The sequence below is a fragment of the Hemiscyllium ocellatum genome, chromosome 7 (assembly GCF_020745735.1).
Source record: "Hemiscyllium ocellatum isolate sHemOce1 chromosome 7, sHemOce1.pat.X.cur, whole genome shotgun sequence".
Classification (NCBI taxonomy): Eukaryota; Metazoa; Chordata; class Chondrichthyes; order Orectolobiformes; family Hemiscylliidae; genus Hemiscyllium; species Hemiscyllium ocellatum.
The window spans coordinates 64,171,540-64,181,704 of record NC_083407.1 but is presented as its reverse complement, the minus strand read 5'-3'; positions in this window follow the sequence as shown (position 1 = coordinate 64,181,704).

Here is a 10,165-nt window from a genome sequence, read left to right as displayed (position 1 = left end):
CACTTCTCAGCCCATTGGCCCATCTGGTCCAGATCCTGTTGTAAGCTGAGGTAACCCTTTTCGTTATCCACTACACTTCCAATTTTGGTGTTGTCAGCAAACTTACTAACTATACCTCTTATGCTCACATTCAATTCATTTATGTAAATGACAAAAAGTAAAGGATCCAGCACCGATCCTTGTGGCACTCCACTGGTCACAGGCCTCCAGTCTGAAAAACAACCCTCCACCACCACCCTCAGTCTTTTACCATTGAGCCAGTTCTGTATCTAAATGGCTCATTCTCCCTGTATTCCATGAGATCTAACCTTGCTCATCAGTCTCCCATGGGGAACCTTGTCGAATGCCTTACTGAAATCCATACAGATCACATCTACCACTCTGCCCTCATCAATCCTTTTTGTTACTTCCTCAAAAAATGCAATCGAGTTTGTGAGAGATGATTTCCCACGCACAAAGCCATGTTGACTATCCCGAATCAGTCCTTTGGTTCTCAGTTGTTTTATCTTTCCTCATTTACTCTGTTCAGTTAAGAAGCCAGCACTGGACAATGAACCTTATCATCAACACATATGGTAGCAAACAAGCTTGAGTACTGCAGGCTTTCTACTTTTCTTTCCTGAAGCTTTGTGAATCAGCTGTAGTGTTACTAAAAATAAATTCTTCCAATTCTTCCAGGTGAGTATTGCTAGTGCAAAGCCGATGAATACAGATAAAATTCACGTGGTCCTGCTCAATACATCAGGTTAACTGAAGCAGGACACTCGCATTACATTACCTTAAAGTGAACAGGAATTCCAACTATCATCCATAATATTCAAAGAACATAGGTCAGCACAACACAGTACAGGCCCTTTGACCCTTGATGTTGTGTTGAATTTTTATCCTACGCTAAGATCAGACTAACCAGCTTACCCTTCATTGTACTATATTCCATGTGCCTATCCAAGAGTCACCTAAATGTTCCTAATGTATCTGACTCTACTAACATGCTGCCAGTGCATTCCACACACCCACCACTCTCTGTGAAAAGAACCTACTTCTGATATTTCCCCTAAACCTTCCTCCAATCACCTGAAAATATGCCCACTCGTGATAGCCATTTCCACCATGGGAAAGAGTCTCTGGTTATCCACTCTATCTATGCCTCTCATCGGCTTATACACTTCTATCAAGTCACCTCTCATTCTTCACTCCAATGAGAAAAGCCCAAGCTCCTTCAACCTTGCTTCATAAAACACGCCCTCCAGTAATACAGCATCCTGGTAAATCTCCTCTGCACACTCTCTAAAGTTTTCAAATCCTTCCTATAATGAGATGACCAGAACTGGACACAATATTTCAAGTGCAGTCTAACCTGGCCTTTATAGAGCTGCAGCTTAATCTTGCAGTTCTTAAATCCAATCCCCTGCTAATGAAAGCCAACCCACCATCTACCTTCTTAACAACCCTATCAACATGGGTGCCAACTTTGAGGGATCTATGGACATGGACCCGTAGATCCCTCTGTTCCTCCACACTGACAAAAATCCTGCCTTTAAACCTATAATCTGCATTTAAATTTGACCATTCAAAGTGAATCACTTCACACGTTTCCAGGTTGAACTCCATCTGCCATTTATCAGCCCAGTTCAGCATCCTGTCAATGTCCCGTTGCAATCTACAACAGCCCTCCACACTGTCTACCACTCCACCAACCTCATGTCATTGGCAAATTTACTAATCCGTTCTTCCACTTCCTCATCCAAGTCATTTATAAAAAAAATCACAAAGGCAAAGGTCCCAGAACCGATCCCTTTGGAACACTCCTGGTCACCAAGCTCCAGGCTGAACACTTTCCATTTACCACCAACCACTGTCTTCTATAAGCCAACCAATTCTGTATCCAGACAGCCAGATTTCACTGTCTCCTTACTCTCTCAATGAACCTTGTCAAATGCCTTGCTAAAATCCTTGTACACCACATCCACTGTTTTATCTTCATCAATGTGTTTTGTTCACTTCCTCAAATAATTCATAAGGTTTGTGAGGCATGACCTGCCCCTCACAAAGCCATGCTGACTATCTCTAATCAAACTATCCAAATAATCAGAAATCCTGTCTCTCAGAATCCCCTCCAATACGTTACCCACCACAGGCATGAGACTGACTGGTCTGTAATTCCCAAGATTATCCCTATTCCCTTTCGTGAACAAGGGAATAACATTTGTCACCTTCTAATCATCTGGCACTACTGTGGACAGTGAGGAAGCGAAGATCATCACCAAAGGCGTAGCAATCTCTTCCCTTGCTTCCTGTAGTAACTTAGGTTATTTCCCGTCTGGCCCAGGGGATTTATCTATCTTTAGAGGTTCCAAAATGTTCAGCACATCCTCCTTCTTAACATCAACCTGTTCCACCATATCAGTCTCTTTTATGGTGTCCTCAGAAATGTCAATGTCCCTCTCAGTAATGAATACTGAAGCAACGTTTTACATAGAACGTAGAATATTACAGGTCAGCACAGGTCCTTCAGCCCTCGATGTTGCGCCGAGCTGTCATACCAATCTGAAGCCCATCTAACTTACACTATTCCATGTATGTCCATATGCTTGTCGAATGACGACTTAAATGTACTTAAAGTTGGCGAATCTACTACCATTGCAGGCAAAGCATTCCATACCCTTACTACTCTTTGAGTAAAGAAACTACTTCTGACATCTGTCCTATATCTATCACCCCTCAATTTAAAGCTATGCCCCCTTGTGCTCGCCGTCACCATACTTGGAAAAAGGCTCTCCCTGTCCACCCTCTTTAACCCTCTGGTTATCTTATATGTCTCTATTAAGTCACCTCTCAACCTTCTTCTTTCCAATGAAAATAGCCTCAAGTCCCTCAGCCTTTCCTCGTAAGACCTTCCCTCCATACCAGGCAATATTCTAGTAAATCTCCTCTGCTCCCTTTCCAAAACTTCCACATCCTTCTTATAAGGCGGTGACCAGAACTGTGCACAGTACTCCAAGTGCAGCCGCACCAGAGTTTTGTAAAGCTGTAGCATAACCTCATGGTCCTGGAACGCGATCCCTCTATTAATAAAAGCCAATACACCGTATCCCTTCTTAACAACCCTGTCAACCTGGATGACAACTTTCTGGACACCGAGATCTCTCTGCTCATCTACACTACCAAAAATCTTACCATTTGCCCAGTACTTTGCATTCCGGTTACTCCGACCAAAGTGAATCACCTCACACTAGTCCACATTAAACTCCATTTGTCACCTCTCAGCCCAGCTCTGCAGTTAACCTATGTCTTTCAGCAAACCAATTACTGATCCAAAAACTGCTATATCTCCCACAATCCCATTACTCCGCATTTTGTACAATAGCCTACTGTGGGGAAGCTTATCGAAAGCCTTGCTGAAATCCATATACACCACATCAGTTGGCTTACTCTCATCTATCTGTTTGGTCATCTTCTTAAAGAACTCAATAAGGTTTGTGAGGCACGACCTACCCTTCACAAAACCGTGCTGACTATCCCTAATCAAATTATTCTTTTCTAGATGATTATAAATCCTATCTTGTTTAACCTTTTACAACACTTTATCAACAACTGAATTAAGGCTCACTGGTCTATAATTACCAGGATTGTCTCTACTCCCCTTCTTGAACAGGGGAACCACATTTGCTATCCTCCAGTCTTCTGGCACTATTCCTGTAGACAATTACAATTTAAAGATCAATGCCAAAGGCTCGGCAATCTCCCCCCCTGGCTTCCCAGAGGATCCTAGGATAAATCCCATCTGGCCCAGGGGACTTATCTATTTTCACACTCTGTAAGATTTCTAATACCTTTTCCTTGTGAACCTCAATCACACCTAGTCTAGTAGCCTGTATCTCAGTATTCTCCTCGACAACATTGTTGTTTTCTAGAGTGAATACTGTTGAAAAATATTCATTAAGTGCTTCCCCTATCTCCTCTGACTCCATACACAACTTCCCACTATTATCCTTGATCGGCCCTAATCTTACTCTCGTCATTCTTTTATTCCATAAATACCTATAGAAAGCCTTAGGGTTTACCCTGATCCTATTCACCAACAACTTCTCATGTCTCCTCCTGGCTCTACTGAGCTCTCTCTTTAGGTCTTTCCTGGCTACCTTGTAACTCTCAAGCGCCCTAACTGAGCCTTCACATTTCATCCTAACATAAGCGTTCTTCTTCCTCTTGACCAGAGGTTCCATTTCCTTTGTAAACCACGGCTCCCATGCTCTAAAACTTCTTCCCTGCCTGACAAGTGCATACTTATCTAGGACACACAGGAGCTTTTCCTTGAATAAGCTCCATATTTCTAATGTGCCCGTCCCCTGCAGTTTCCTTCCCCATCCTATGCTTCCTAAATTTTGCCTATTCGCATCATAATTGCCTTTCCCCCAGCTGTAACTCTTGCCCAGTGGTATACACCTATCCCTTTCTATCACTAAAGTAAACATAATAGAATTGTGATCACTATCACCAAAGTGCTCACCTACTTCCAAGTCTAACACTTGGCCGGGCTCATTACCAAGTACCAAATCTACTATGGCTTCGCCCCTTTTTGGCCTGTCTACATCCTGTGCCAGGAAGCCCTCCTGCACACACTGGACAAAAACTGACTCATCTTTAGTACTCATACTATAGTGTTCCCAGTCAATATTTGGAAAGTTGAAGTCCCCCATGACAAATACCCTGTCTTTCTCACTCCTATTGAGAATCATCTTTGCTATCCTTTCCTCTACATCTCTGGAACTATTCTGAGGCCTATAGAAAACTCCCAACAGGGTGACCTTTCCTTTCCTGTTTCTAACCTCAGCCCATACTACCTCAGTTGACGAGTCCCCAAACATCCTTTCTGCGACTGTAATACTGTCCTTGACCAACAATGCCACACCTCCCCCTCTTTTACCATCTTCTGTGTTCTTACTGAAACATCTAAATCCTGGAAACTGCAACAACCATTCCAGTCCCTGCTGTATCCATGTCTCCGAAATGGCCACAACATCGAAGTCCCAGGTACCAACCCATGCTGCAAGTTCACCCACCTTATTCCAGATGCTCCTGGCGTTGAAGTAGACACACTTCAAACCAACTTCTTGCTTGCCAGTGCCATCTTGCATCCCTGAAACTTGATTTCGGACCTCCCTACTCTCAGTCTTTTCTATACTTGAACTACAATTTTGGTTCCCCTCTCCCTGCTAGATTAGTTTAAACCCACCCCAATAGCCTTAGCGTAACAGCTCCCCCCCCTCACCCCCCGCGCTCCCCCCAAGATATTGGGGGAGGTTTTCATTAAGGACCTCCCCTACTTCCTCCAATTCCAGGCACAAGTTCCCTCCACTATCCCTGATTATCTCTACCCTTGTTCTGGCCATCCTCTTGTTCCTCATATAAGTGTAAAACGCCTTAGGGTTTTCCTTACTCCTACCCGCTAAAGCTTCTTCATGCCCCCTTCTAGCTCTCCTAAGTACATTCTTCACTTCCTTCCTGGCTGCATTGTAACCTTCTAGACCAGTGTCTGATTCTGGCCTCCTCAACCTTAAGTAAGCTTCCTTCTTCCTCTTGATTAGATATTCCACATCCTTTGTCACCCAAGGTTCCTTCACCCTACCATCCCTTCCTTGCTTCAGTGGGACAAACCTGTCCAGCACTATCAGCAATTGCTTCCTAAACAAACACTACATTTATGTCATGCATTTCCATGAGAACATCTATTCCCAATGTAGGTGCCCCGATTCCTGCCTAATAGCATTGTAATTCCCCCTCCCCCAATTAAATACTTTCCCATACTGTCTGCTCCTATCCCTCTCATGAGTATAGTAAAGGTCAGGGTGTTGTGATCGCTATCACTGAAATGCTCTCCCACTAAGAGATCTGACATCTGGCCTGTTTCATTGTCAAATCCAATATGGTCTCCCATCCAGTCAGCCTATCTACATATTGAGTCAGGAATCCTTCCTGGACACACCTGACAAAAACTTCTCCATACTATTTGAACTAAAGAGGTTGCAATCAATATTAGGGAACTTAAAGTCACCTATGACAACAACCCTGTTACTTCTGCACCTTTCCAAAATCTGCCTCCCAATCTGTTACTCCATGTCTCTGGTCCTATTAGTGGGGTCTGTAGAAAACTCCCAATACAGTGACTGCTCCTTTCCTGTTTTTAACTTCTACTCATACTGACTCAGTAGACAAACCCTCCTCGATGACATCCCTTTCTGCAGCTGTGATAATATCCCTGATTAGCAATGCCACTCCTCCACCACTTTTACCTCCCCCCCATTCCTTTTGAAACTTCAACGCCCTAGAACATTCAATAACTATTCCTGCCCCTGTGATATCCAAGTCTCCATAATGGCCACAACATCATAGTTCCAAGTATTGATCCACAAGTTCATCACCCTTATTCCTGATACTTCTTGCATTAAAATAGACACACTTCAACCCATCACACTGACTACATCTTTGCCCTATCAAGTCCCTATCCCTTCTCACAGATTTTCTGCATGCTGTATCTAACTGCTCACTCTTTACTCCATCATTTGATCCGTAGCTCAGGTTCCCACCCCAGTCTAGATTAAACCCTCCCAAAGTGCTCTAGCAAACCACCCATTCAGGGTATTGGTGCCCCTCCAGTTCAGGTGCAATCTGTCCTCCTTGTACAGGTCCCACCTTCCCCAGAAGGTATCTCAATGATCCACGTATTTGAAGCCTTCCCTCCTACACCAGCCCTGCACCCATGTCTTCATCTGCACTCACTCTCTATTCCTAGCCTTACTAGCACTTGGCATCGGAAGCAATCCTGCGATTACTACTCTGCTCGTCCTGCCTTCTACCTTCCGATCTAACTCCCTGTATTCTCTTATCAGGTCCTCATCCTTTTCTCTACCTATGTCATTGGTGCCATGACTTCTGGCTGCTCACCCTCCTCCTTAAGAATCCTTGATATTTTCCTTCGGTCCAATCTCGTAAAGTTAGGATAAATGAGCCATCTAATTGTTGCTGCATGTCTGGCCATTGCTCACACGGAATATGCACCATTGCAGTCATATTTATGTTAGAATGTCAGTATTTGCACAATGGAGCATAATTGTGCATTGCTTAACAAATATATATATATGTATGTGTGTGTATATATAATATATAAAATGCTTTTGTGCTTTTGTGCTAAGAGTAATATTAGGTAATTTAACCTACTTGACCCTAGTATACAAACCTCACCCTTTTCCAAGAGAATGTAGGGATGGCATTGGCAACTTTTCATACTGATGCCTGTAGCCCAAGAATTTAGCATTCTGAACTGTGCACTTTATTTGCTGGTGAAATTCAGTTATATGGGAGTAGAAAGTGAATATAATTGTACCCTTTTTATAGGCATACAATAAGCACACAAGGTCCAATTTCAGGAATAAACATCCTGTGCCTTCAGCCCATGAGAAACACTTCTGACCAGAAATTGGGTTAGTCCACATCAATACAGGTATTATGTTCACTGCATATGCTAATGAGGGGTATGTTTGTTTCATTAAAAGTCCTCAGGGAAACTGAGCTGCTGTTGGATTTGCTGAGCTCAGGGTTTTCAGGTACAGATGTGGCCCAGTCAGCAAGTGCTATGTAAATGGTAAGGAAATTTATTTTTTTCTAAACACAAGCAGACCCAGATGGAATAAAGTCACTGCAAATCTACCTTGCCTCCAGGCACTTGCTTAACCTCAACTTCTCCTTCAATAATAGACGAGCTGCTCATGGAGGTGTAATAGATGCTGGTGCCTTGCTTATAACATTGAAATGAGTTCCAAGACTAATCTACGGGCCTCCCAGTAGGAACACACTAAATCCGCAGCATTGGCTTTGGCCTGATAAGAAGCCTGATGAATTTTATGCACTATTGTTCTTTATACTTGCCTCAACAGCAATGCTGACTACCTGAGGAGAGACAGGGAAATGCCTTCAAGTAATATTTCATCACTCAACCCATGAGAAAATTATACAGTACCAGCAAAGTTAAAAACATTTTTAATTGCTTGCACTTTCTCTCAATCATAATCCAAAATGCACTGTTCCAAACGATACAAAAAAGAGAAGTAGGTGAAAAGAAGTGGGGTGTAGCATTGTTGTTTAAAGAAACAATCACAGCTTTAAGGAGGGATGATTTACCAAACTAAGCATCATATGAGGGGTTGATCTCAGAAATTAAAAAAAACAGCAGTTACATTTCTAGGCGTGTAATATAGATTCTGCTCCCCCTACCAAAAAAAATATAGTGGGAGAGGAACAAACCTAAAGGCCAATTCCTGAGTGCATAAACAATAGAGCAAAAATAGCTGGACTTCATCTACCCAAATATCAATTAGGATAGAGATAGCATGAAAGGAACAGAAAGTGCACAATTGATGAACCGCCTTCAAGAGATTTTTTAATCTCGCATGTAACAAACCCAGTAAAAAAGAGGGCACAATTCTAGATTTAGTCTCATGAAATTAAGATGGACAGATGGCTGAAGTAGCAGTAGGTGACCATTTTTGAAACGGTGATCATAATAGTTTGATTTAGTATCATTGAGGAAAGGGGTAAAGATGAAGTAGAAGTAAAAGTCATAAATTGGGGAAAGGCAAACTTTATAAGACAAAGAGATGATTTATCAAAAGTGGACTAGTTACAGCTATTTGAAGGAAAGCCATTGGCAAAACGGTGAAGGCATTCAAATGCGAGATTCTATAGGCACAGTGAACACATTATCTTCAGAAAGATAAAGGCTTGTACTATCAAATCCAGAGCACTCGTGTTATCCAGAAATGTACAGGGTAGGATAAAGCAGAAAAATAAATCTCAATCTTAAAAAACGTAATACATTGTGATACTTTGAACAGCATAAAAGTACTGGGGTGAAGTGTAAAATGAAATAAGGAAAGCAAAGACAGGATATTCAAAATTAATGGCCAATAAAAGTAAGGAAAATCCAAAGATGTTTATCAGCATATTAAGAGAAAGAGGATGTGTAAGGAAAGGGTTGCGCCTATCAGAAATAATATTACATGATAACTTGTGCGTGGATATAGAATATGTGGGCAAGTTTCTAAATGAAAGCTTTGTATCTGACTTCACAAAGGAGAGGAATGATGCAAACATTCCAGTTAAAGAGGAAGACAAATATTAGATAGAATAAGCACAATGATAAGGGAAGTACTTGGATAGACTGACCTTTATGAAGGCAGATCTGTGAAGGGCCAGATGCATTGTTTCCTAGGTTATTAAAGTAAACCAGGGCTGAAATTACAGATGCTATGAGGATCATTTTCCAATCTTCACTAAATACAGATGATCGGAGGCATAAACACACTATACCATCATTTAAAAAGGATGCAAAGAATAAGCTGGTCAGTCTGACCTCAGTGGAAGGCAAACTACCAGAATCAATATTAACGGATAGGATTACTTGTTGGGGCATGATTTAATTAGGGGGATAGTCAGCATGTTTTTGTTAAGGAATGGTCATGTCTTACTAATTTAATTGATTTCTTTGAGGAAGTAACAACAAAGATTGATGAGAGTGGTGCAGTGGATGGTGGCTGCATGAATTTTAGTAAGGCATTTGACAAAGACCCACATGGAAGACTGGTCAGAAATAATGCAGTCTATAGGGATACAAAGATTGCAGTTACTAGGAACCAAAGCTGGCTCAGTGACAGGCAACATTCCCTTTAATTTTCCGTCCTCGGCCCTCTGAGGTCTGTGCTTGGCTAAAACGAATGGTCAAACTGACAGATATTTTTGTGAATGGAAAGTGGTTTGGAGTGATATTCCACAAGGCTCAGTTTTGTGTCCCTTAAAGCTTGTGGCATAAATTAATGATTTAGATTTAAGTATGGGAGGTATGACTGGGAAATTTTCTGACAACACAAAAATTGGCCATCTACTTGATGGTGAAATGAAGAGAATGGCTGTCAACTGCAGAAAGATATCAATTGTTTGATTGAATGGATGAAAAAGACTAATAGAATCCAAAGCAGAGAAGAATGAGGTGAGAGAGGGCAAACAAGCAAGTAATTAACAGGGATAGAGGAAGTGGAAGACCTTGAAGTTCATGGCTACAGGTTCCCGAAGATGGCATGATAGCTAAATAATATGGTAAACAAGGCCTCCG